Below are 11,816 nucleotides of genomic sequence, written 5' to 3' on the forward strand. Positions count from 1 at the left end.
GGTGGTTGAAAGAGTTGAGGAAATGTTAAATAATTATACAGCTAGCTCCCTGCAGAGATCAAAATATCCTCTTTGATGTAAAGACAGCTGGCACTGCAGTCCTTTTAACTGTGTGTGACAAGGACACACAATTTATCCAATTTACGCATTCCTAGCTTTTCTGGTCTATAAGAATTTGGTCTGGTTTTGTATTATTTTCAGATATCCTCTGCTTCCTTATCTGGAGAGGCTTCTGGGCAAGTTGATATTGGGAGGACATTTAAAAAGAAGTGAAAAGAAACTCTGGACACATACTGGTTTAATGAAATATATTTTCCAGGAGATAAATGAAGTCTCAAAACAGACAAAACAAAGTTTATCACTCTAAATATGGGAGAGAAAGCAACTGAAGAAGTTTGAAATAACAGACCTCACTTTTTTATGGTGTTGACATGGGGCCTGACTTGCACACAAGTCAAAAACGGGTGCTTTCTCACGAAGGTGATTCTGTCCCTTGGTTTCAAAGATGTCTTGATGTGGTTGTAGTTAAACTTGAAAAGCAAGTGAATTATGAGTTTAAGATTCTTATAATCATTGAGCCAAACCGGCTATTTGATATCTGTGTTGTAAGCGTTATAGGACACATGTCTAAATACAATACCTAAAAGTTTTCACCAAAATTAGGCACAGCTCTTTTCCTGCAGAAAATGCCCCCCAACCCCACCCCAGTGTGCCTTTAGTCAGACCAGTTGCTAAAAGTAAAAAAGTAAAAAACTACTGTGAACTTTAATGTTACTCTACTAGACGTGGCTATTTCTTTATACTTTTTCTGGAGTTGAGTTTACAGATGTTTCCAGTGCATAACCCGGCTTTGACAGTAGTTTCCACTGATACTCTGTTGGTGGATAGAAAGTTCCAGGCACTCACATGCAGTTTACATATATTATCTCTTAGCTACTGCTCACAAGACTATAGAACACACCATTAGTAACAGTGGCCAATACTGAAGCTCAGGGAAGTTAAACAACTGACTCAAAGTTAATTCAGTTCTGAATCAGCACTATTTACTTTAGGCATATGTTTATATACATACACACTTTTTCACTGCAGACATTTTGGAAAAGATAGAAAATGTATTACAAAAATGTTTTTAATGTTTATTTTTGAGAGAGAGAGAGAGAGGCAGAATCCAAAGCAGGTTCCAAGGTCTGAGTTGTCAACACAGAGCCCGATGTGGGGTTCCAACCCACCAACCGTGAGATCATGGTCTGAACCGAAGTCGGATGCTTAACCAACTGAGCCACCCAGGTGCCCCAAAGATAGAAAGTTAAAAAAAGAAAGAAGAAAGAAAGAAAGAAAGAAAGAAAGAAAGAAAGAAAGAAAAAATACACTCAAAATGTTATTTCCCTGAGATAATGACTATTAATTTTTTGGTGTACTGACTTACATACACATATATACATAAATCTTTAAATAAGTACATTTAAAACCATAGACTCTTAGCAAGCACATTATTTTGTAATATTCCTTTTTATAAATATAATTGACAATTTCTTCCCTATCATCAGCCATTTTCTAGGGCAGGGATCAGCGAGTGAACTTTTCCTACAAAGGGCCAGAGGGTAAATATTTTATGATTTGTGGGCAAGCCTGTCCCAACTACTTACCCCGGAGAAATCAGCGATCCAGAACGCATCAGTGAGTGTGCGCGATTGTGCTCTGATAGTATTTTCCTTACAAAACAAACAACAGTGGGCCAGATTTAGCCATGGGCTATAGCCTTCTGATCCTTGTTCTACAGAATCATTTTTAAAAATGACACCGATAGGAGTTTGTCATGTGGCTGTATGATTATTTTCTTGTAAGCATTTATTTAGTTCATGACTGTTGAGAAACAGTAATGTGATGAAAATTCTTATAACTGAAAGTTGGTACACATGCGCTAGACTCTCCTTAAGATAATTGCTTAGAAAAAAGAATATCTGAGTCCTATGGAAAGTCTTTGGAAAGTCCTATGGAAAGTACATGATATTTACTACCAAATTACGGTCCATAGGGTTGTAATTTCCATTCTCACCAGTGGTGTAAAGGAAGGCCTTTTTATCTATATCCTTGCTAATCATGAACACTGGGAGGTTTCTCCTTTTTTTTCTTTCTTTTCTTTTTTTTTTGCCAATTATTGTTAGACGAAAACAACAGCCACTTGTTTGAATTTGCATGTTTTGATTTTTCCTGCCTTTGATAGTATTTTCTGCTTTTCACATGCTTAATATTTAACCGTAAGTCAACTATTTCCTTCAGATCAACCTAATTTTATAAATGATGGAAACATGCAAATTTAGCTTAGCATATTAAATAACTTATATCCCTAGTTAGATTAACACGTAAAGTGTTAGATTAGCATATAGGTGCTGCTAAAGCAGTCCCTGCTAGTCCCTCTTTGTTTATGAAACTATTTCTTTTCTTTTCTTTTTAATGTCTATTTATTTACTTTGGAGAGAGAGAGGGGGCAGAGAGAGAGGGAGAGAGAGAATCCCAAGCAGGCTCTGCACTGCCAGTGAAGAGCCCCACAGGAGACTTGGATTTATGAACTGTGAGATCATGACCTGAGCCAAAATTAAGAGTCGGATGCTTAGCCCACAGAGACACCCAGGTGCCCCAAACTGTGTTTCTTTTCTAATCTCACTCCCTTTGACTCTTGTCCATAAAATAAGAAAGTGTCTTTTTTGAAACCTTTTGCTCTTCATTTGGCCCTCACTGGACCCTCCCCATGGAAAACACACTTTCTCTGACTTATTGGAAGGCAAAATTTTGAGATTCCTTTATCCAGACTTCTCCATGAGGTGGAATAAATGTGCTGCAGCTTATGGGCATTGTTACGGGTTGAAATATATCTTCCAAAAAATAAAGTCCAAATCCCCCAGTACCTGTGAGTACCACCTTATTTGGAAATATGGTCTGTGCAGACGTAATCGAGTTAAGATGAGGTTGTTAGTGTGGGCCCTAATCCAATACGACTGCCAGCCTTATAAGTGAATGACACAGAGAGACAGGGAAAATGTGAAGGTGAAGGGGGAGGCAGAGTTTGTAGTTATGCCGCTATAAACCAAGGAACAGCTGGGCTACCCGCAGGTGGAAGAGAGAAGGAACGGTCCTCCTTAAGAGGCTTAGGAGGGAGCATGGCCCTGCCCACACCTCGATTTCAGACTTCTAGCCTCCAGAATTGTGAGAGAATGTTTTAAACCACCCAATTGGTAGTACTTTGTTATTGCAACCCCAGGACCCTTGCACAGGTATGGATGTCTGTCAGCTACTTTGGAACTACACAGTCCAGAAATTCTCCCCGCTCCTTTCTCCTTCAAGTGGGGCTCTTGTCAGTGCAAAGCTCTTGTTCTCTGATGGCTGATTTGCCTGTGGCCACTGGGTTATTTATTACAAGAAGTAAGGAGGAGGAAGTTGTTTAGGCTCTGAGTCAGATTGCTGTCTTATCCTTAGCTGAGCTATCATTAAAGATGATATTGTAGGGGGCGCCTGGGTGGCTCAGTTGGTTAAGCATCCAACTTTGGCTCAGGTCATGATCTCATACTCCGTGAGTTCAAGCCCCACATCAGGCTCTGAGCTGACAGCTCAGAGCCTGGAGACTGCTTCAGATCCTGTGTCTTCCTCTGTCTCTGCCCCTCCCCTGCTCATGCTCTGTCTCTCTCTGTCTCAAAAATAAGTAAAAAAATTAAAAATAAAAAGATGACATTGTAGGAGCCCCTGGGTAAGCGTCTGCTTTCAGTTCAGATCATGATCTTGTGGTTTACGAGTTGGAGCCCCACCTAGGGTTCTGTGCTGATGGCTCGGAGCCTGGAGCCTGCTTTGGATTCTGTGTCTCCCTTTCTCTCTGCCCCTCCCCTGTTCATTCTCTCTCTCTCTCTCTCTCTCTCTCTCTCATTCTCTCAAAAATAAATGAAAACATTTAAAAAAACCCCAAGATGATATTTTGATCTCCTACCTCATTTCCTCCAAAATCTCCACAGGAAGATGGACCTGGAAGTCTCAAAAATAACACAGGACACTGGCATTTTGGTGACCAAAATACCACCTAGAGAGGCCTGGCTCCTTGCTTTGAGTGTGGTGGCTGGTATCTGAGTGGAGATGCAGATGATTTGTCTTAGATTTACAGTGAGTATGTCTTCAGGGCCCTTGTGTCTGATATTCATCTAAGAAGGCATGTTGTGGTCACATCTGGTATCATAGATCTTTGATTATTAGAAAGGGAGATTTTATTTTTTTAAAGCTTATTTATTTTGAGAGACGGAGTGGGGGAGGGACAGAGAGCAGAGAAAGAGAGAGAATCCCAAGCAGGTTCTGCATTGCTAGCACAGAGCCCGACACTGGGTTCAGTCTCACAAACTGTGAGATCATGACCTGACCTGAAACTAAGAGTCAGACGCTTAACTGACTGAGCCACCCAGGCGCACCACCCCCCCTTTTAAAGCTTATTTATTATTTTGAGAGACAGAGGGAGGTTTTAAATTCCAGTTAGTTTCTACCTTAAAATGGAGAATACATCATACAGATTTTTTTTCTGCACTGGTGGAAGAAATGCTTTGTTTCCCTTTATCTGTATATTTTTTTCAGCCAACACTTTGAACTGCAAAGGCGGGTAATGTTTCCACTGGGCCTCACGACACTTGTGTATGAGTATTTTATTTAGTATGATCATGAGTAGGCAGCACGAGGTGCACTGCCCTACATCTATGCCTTCTCATCTTATTTTGAAGTACTTTGAAGGATGAAGAAGGAGCCGTACAAGGGTTAATCTCGTGAATTCATGAAAGCATCAAGAAGAGTGGAAGTCCTTATCACACACCAGATAACTAATCTTGGGTTGAAAAAAATACCCTGCGATTATTATTAGAAACTCAAAGGTTAGAATGGAATTTAAAAAGCTTGTTCCTGGAGCACTGATGTTAGAACAGAAAAAAAAAAAAAAAAAAAAAAAACAGAAAAGCTGGGAGGAATGCTGCTGGTGGATGTAACATGTTTTCGTCTTTATGTCAAAACATGAACTGTAGGACAGAGAAAGTAACACAAGTCATGCTGACTTCAGCGGGGCAGGCGAAGGATCTTCTTATTTAGAAACACGAAGACCTTGGTTGATCGATAAAAAGGCGGTTGGTCCAGACCCGTTTATAAAGGTGGGACCGGGCGGCTCTCTGTGATGAGACTGAAGGGTCAAGGCTGGCAGAAGACATAGAGAATTACAGAAGTGTTGGCATGACGGACGGGGTGGTGAAGTCCAATTAACCAGAGTTCATGACTGAGCTATGATGGACCTGGAGGGATCAGGCTCTGAGTGCTCCCATCACAGGTTCTCGTGACAGGCAGGTGCCCAAGGGTGAGGCCGGTTCAGAGCAGCAGGTGTTGGGTGGGGGCCGCTGGGACCAGTCATTCAGCTACAAGGTCCAGGGGACACAAGGGTACCATGTGGATTTAAGGACTCCATCTGATGGCCATGCCTCAACTTCATGAAGCCAGAAGCCAACTTTGGGAAGAGGACCCAGAAAACTGAGCATTGAACTCAAGAGACTATTTATTTATTTATTTATTTTTATTAAAAAAAAAAATTTTTAGAATTTATTTATTTTTGGGAGACAGAGACAAAATGTGAACGGGGAGGGGCAGAGAGAGAGAGAGGTATAGAATCCTAAACAGGCTCCAGGCTCTGAGCCATCAACACAGAGCCCCATGCAGGGCTCCAAGCCATGAACCGGGGAGATGATGATCTGAGCTGAAGTCGGATGCTTAACCGGCTGAGAGCCACCCAGGTGTCCCTCAAGGAGCTGTTTAAACTATTGTTTCAAACTAAGTGAATCTTCGGAAGTGAAGTATAGTTTCCTCCCTTACTACCCAGCAGATAGGGTGCCATGAATGATGATGGGATGATAGGTCACATGATATTTCTCAGTTTTAGGGAAATTAAGTACCATGTCTTTTTCTTGCACATTTGACTACAGTGTAAGTTAAGTCCAGTCCTCTAGCATAAAGGGGTTCTCTTATGTGAAAACAGGCTCACGCGCGTATGCTATTTCTAGTGGGCTCTTAGAAGAGATGGCCCTTCTCCCTACCTGCTGGCCCCTAAACTGTACCCTAATACCACAACCTCTACATGCCCACACTTCATGCCTGGACTCTGCGAGGATGTGCTATGCTTTATTGGTTTACTCCAGAAACAGGTGTGGAGGAGGAGGAACCAGTTACATAATTTTAGGCCACCATCTCCTCCTAGCTGGCCTTTTGTCCAACTTTGGAAAGTTGATCTGTCAAAGAGGACCCAGGATGAGACTCACTGCCGTGATTGCTGTGTGCAGACAGAACTAACCTGTGACCCAGGCTGGCCATTGGTCTGGGCTGCTGATTCCTTGTCCATTCATTCCTTCATTCAATAAATGTGTGCTGACGGGACTAAGTCGCATCCTCACAACTAGGAAAGAAGAGTTGTTACACATTTTCCCCTCAAGGAGCTTCCAGTCTGAGAAGTAAACAAGGTATTTTTCACACAAGACTTGTTTCAGAAGTTGAATGTGGGAATATAGAGCTTGGTGAAATTTGAAAAATGAAATTATGTATTTGGGTTGACTCTATAATAGAATGTCTTTGGCAACCAGATATCAGAAGGGCCCGAGAAAGAACACTGAACAACAATGACCTGGTCCAATTATCTCTACATCTGATTTCATAAAATAATTTCTTATAGAAAGAGCTACTTTATACATGAACAGTAAACTGAGGAAAGAGTGGTATGGAACATCGGAAACCTCTTTCTTAATTTGGGGGAAAAAAAAGATTTTTTTCTGTTGTTGGGTTATGATGTCATCTTCCAATGGTAGGGAAAAACCATGTTTATACACATCAGGGAAAGGAAGCCCAAGTATAGCCAATATTTACGCAGGAAATGAACACAACATGTGGGACCCAAACTTGCCTCTGTCGTACTTCCCAGTCTTTTGCTGTTTTGCCATACTTGGCCACCCAGTGTCATCGACTTTTGAGGCCCACCCAGGGGATCTTGGTGTCAGCAATAAAAGATGTCATTGCAGTTAGGCGTAAACATGAAAATTTGTGTTAAATGTACTAAATCACAGCTAATGAGATTCCAGGCATTTCTCTGTAATATGCAATGGAATTTATAACAATATGCTTGTATAAACCATGCTACTGGGATTACTGGGCTTCCAACTTATAAATAAAAAAAAAATAAAATTAATCATGAAGATACTGAATATGAAGAAATACAGTAAGTGATAAAGATTATGTTCTCCCGAAGAGATGAGGGTGCTTTGATTTCTGGTCATCTGAATTCAGTTCTCCGGCACAGTCTACAGAGCTAGGAAAAATGTCAGCATCAGAGTTTCCTCCCAAAGTGGGGTGAAGTTTGATGGTGTTTCTTCTTCAGAGCCTTCCTTTTTTGAGTACAAGAGCAGTTGTACATTGTTTACAGAGATAAATGTTTTGTAGCTGACCTATAATTGCTTCACTCAAATGCATTACTTCCTCATTTTTACAATTTACAAACCATAGCCTATTAATGTATTTGCTAATAGCAAGGACAGCTCGAGTACACTAATTGTACATGTCATAATTTATTTAACTTTACATTGATGTAATTTTCAGTTTGTCTCTGAGAAATCTTAATGCATGTTTGTAGTCCAGTGTATTTATTAATAGCAGTCTCTGACTCTCAGAATTGTCCTGTTTTGGATGATAAATCATACAGTCAACCTAATTTAGCACTATTTGTATCCCTGGCTCTGTGCTAAGTATTTGATGGGTGTTATCTCATTGAATCCTAAACTAGCAAGCAAACAGACCTACATGATTTCTGCCACTGCCTTTAACTGCTGTATCAGATTCATCCTCACACTGAGATTTGATGGGTCAAGATCTCAGAGAAAAAGGAAGCATATTCTCTGCTGATTTTTCCCTTAGGACATTTGTCAAATTGTTGGCTGTGCAAGGAAAAGAGGCTAAGAAGAAATAGTGGTTCAGAATTGTAACAAATATATTACGTACAGAAAAATACATAAATCATAAGCATATAGCTCAATAAATTTTCACAAAGTAAACACTTCCATGTAACTACTGCCCCAACAAAGAAATAGCATTTCCAGCAAACTGTCAGGTGTCCATGTACCTTTTCCAGGGCATTAGTCACCATGACAGCAGCTGCTATCTTGATTTCTCTCATGTTAGTTTTAATTGATTGTGAACTTTATATAAATGGAAGCATATAGCATATACCCTTTGTTTCTAGATTTTTTTCCACCCAACTTTATTTTGTGAGATCCATCCATGTTGTTCTGTGAACTAGCAGTTTGTTTATTTTCATTGCGGTAGAATATTCTATTGTATGAATGGACCCCCATTTATTTGCTCATACTACTGTTTGATGGGTATTGTTTCCACTGTCTGGCTATCATACATAATGCTGATACAAACCCAATTTTGTTTAATATATGCTTAGTGGAGATTAAGGTAATAGAATATGTGTATGTCCAGGGTTAGTGTATGTTATTATCTGAGGTGGTTGTACCAGCGTATATTCTTAACTCCCAACATGAGGCATATTCAGGCAAAATTTATGATCTGGCAAAACCATTAAATTAGGGAATTGTTATGTGGTTTCAAAACGACCCTTTGTTTTATAAGAGAACAGTTAAGGGTAAGCTTATTTCATATATTTAAAGATGTATCCAAGTTTCCATCTAACTTCTGAGATAGAAATTTAATGGGAAAAGCAATATGTAGAGCAATTTTCCTTTTGTTGGTTTTTTAGGTAAAAATCCTGAAAGTGAGACATAGGGTGTACAATCATATTACTTAGTTGTTACTAAATCAAAATTGGAAATTCAAACTATGTGTATTATTATTCTGGCACTCACCACTTGAGGGTTGTGGGGAGGAAATAACTTCTTAGAGGATCAATTTTCCAGGTATTCCAAGATAAACTTTGGAATTTAGCCACATAGAGTTTGTTCTTTTATTTCATCATACATCTGAGAGCACAACATATTTCAGTGTCATTTATATTTACATTTATTTTATTTTTACTGAGCTTGATGACTTTTAAAAGGGTTTATATTTCTTAATTTGGGAATTTCCTTTTCATATGTTTTGCCTATTTTTTTTTATTAGTGTATGTAGAAGAATGAATGGTGGCTCCCAAAATACATGTCCACATTTTAACCCCTGGAACTATGAATGTGAAATTATTTGGAGAAAGAGTTGTTTTGCCCATTCCAGCCCACGGATGGTGATGCTCTTGACTAGAATGCTTTGAGGCTCCTGCCTAGGCAGTGGTACAAGTAGCAAGCACCACGGACACTTCCCCACCAGGGTCAATTTGTGAGTAGACCAGCCCTTGTAATTCTTCTTATGATCGCAGGATGCATTCCAGCAAAAAGCCATCAGGAAACATTGAGGAACAAGATTTATTACTCATAAGTCTTCAAGACTCATAAGTCTTGAAGGGTACATGACATGAAGGCACAGAAATGAGGGGGAGAGAGACAAAGAAAGAGAGGGAGAACCTGGGGCTCTGCCTTTATTAGGATCCAAGGGTGGGGGTCTGAGGTTTTAAGAGGTCACTCATCATTGGCTAATTTGAACACTAAGAGCAGGAATTAGGGTGTGGGAGAGTGGTGGCAGGGTCACCCAAACTACCAATTAACTAGATTGCCCTGGGTTTTTTGAAAGGGTAACTTCATCCATCTAGGGAGCTTGGTTCCTTATCTGGCTTTTTTTTTTTTTTTTTTTGTATGTTTGTTTTTTGGGTTTTTTTTTTTTGCTGGTAGCTGTGTCATACAGCTGCCAATCTGTTAATAAACAGATTTAATATTTCCATAGAATGGATTTCTCAAAAATGATTGCCTTGGCAATCAAAAGCTTATAATGTCAGGCATTTACACTGCAAGGGTTTTTGCAGCTATAACTAAGGATCTCAAGATGAGAGCATCCTGGGTTATCTGGGTGGGACCTAAATCTAATGACAAATATCCTTACAAGGGATATGAGATGACACAGACCTGGAGAGGACCAGCTGGAGATGGAGGCAAAGTTTGGAGTGTTGTAGCCACAAACCAAGAGACTCCTCGGCCACCAGAAGGAAGCTGAGGGTGGAAATGAAGGATTTTTCCCTACAGCCTTTCGTGTATACTGTGACACCTTGATTTTGGACTTCTGGCCTCCAGCACTGTGAGGCAATGAATGTCTGTTGTTTTAAGCCACTAATTTATAATAATTCCTTACAGAAGCTCTAGGAAATTCATATAGTGTATTTTCAGATTTTCTTTCATTGAGCACAATTTGTATATTAAGACGATTAACCATTTTCTTATTATGCATATGGCAAGTATTTTCCCCTTAATTGTTTATTTAAAAAAATGTTGTTTATGTTTGTATTTCTCCATAGAGAAAATTTTTGGCTGTTTTGTTTTAAATTAATAGACTTGATTCTTTAGAGTAGTTTTAGATTCATAGCAAAACAGAGCAGAAAGTACAAAAATTGCCCGTATACTTACCCCACCCCTCTCACACACAAACTACCCCCACTATTGACGTTCCATGCAACAGTGGTACATCATAGCATCATTATCACCCAAAGCCCATAGTTTACATTAAGGTTCACTCGTGCCGTTTTATATTCTGTGCATTTTGACAAACATATAATGCCATATATTCATCAATGTAGTTTCATACAGAGTAGTTACACTGCCTTAAAGACCCTCTGTGCTGTGCCTGTTCATCCCTCCCTGCCAGCTAAGAATTTTTATTTACTCAAATTTCCCAGTCCTTTTTGTTAGTATTTCTGATTTTGGAGATATTTTAAGAATGGTTACAATTATACTTTTAAAAAAGTTGATAATTTCACCTGTGACATTTAAATCCGCCATTGTCTAGAATTTATTGTGGCATAAGGTATTCTGGGAGAGAATACAACTTACTACATCATGTACTATTTATTATATGACAACAGTGCTTCTTTCTTCATAAACTTGATATATACATCAGGTGAAACGAACTTTGCTAAGGTAGCCATCGCTTCTTGAACTTCGGCTTGTCCAGCCCAGTCAAAGGTAACCATGGGATGGGGATGTAGGAGGCCAAAGACCACTGGCATAGTTGAGCATGAAACTCTGCCCAAAGGGAAAATTCACCTAGGATGGGGCCAGATTGATCCTGGGACTCATCCATTTGGGAACAGACAACGTTGTGCGCTGTTTGAGAAGGTAGCTTACACGAGCCCGGGCTGTGCTCTGTTCCTGCACATCCTCTGCTCTTCCCATTCTAGGCAGTCTTGGGATCAGAGGAGATGCAGCTTGGGTTTTGTGCTCTTTCAATGTTTAGTATGCCTGTACTCATTATCCACCAAAAAAAATCATCTGTGGGCTTTCCATCCTTTTTACTGGAAAGAATCTAATTAAGGTAATTTTGTAATATATTTGATTAACTGAGAAGAGCTTGTTCATTACTCTTGGTTTTCTAATTTTGTCTATATACCTGTGCTCTCATTCTTCCAGGTGAGGTTGAGATCATGTTGTTAAGTTCCCCGTTCTCCACCCCTACACCTACAACTAAAAATTCCCGAGTTTTATTTGGAGTATCTTTATAGTCTAATTGGAAGAGAATTGACATCCTTAGAATATTGAAACTTTCCATGCAGGAAAACCCATTTTTGATAGGAGTATAAAGATATTGTGAGTCCGTGGGTTAAGATCTAAAGTATTTTTTTGTTAAATATGGACCTTTAATACTGTGTTTCCATTTATTTAACATATTCAAATCTTTGT

Source organism: Herpailurus yagouaroundi, unplaced genomic scaffold, assembly GCF_014898765.1.
Source record: "Herpailurus yagouaroundi ecotype Mexico unplaced genomic scaffold, PumYag 202, whole genome shotgun sequence".
Classification (NCBI taxonomy): Eukaryota; Metazoa; Chordata; class Mammalia; order Carnivora; family Felidae; genus Herpailurus; species Herpailurus yagouaroundi.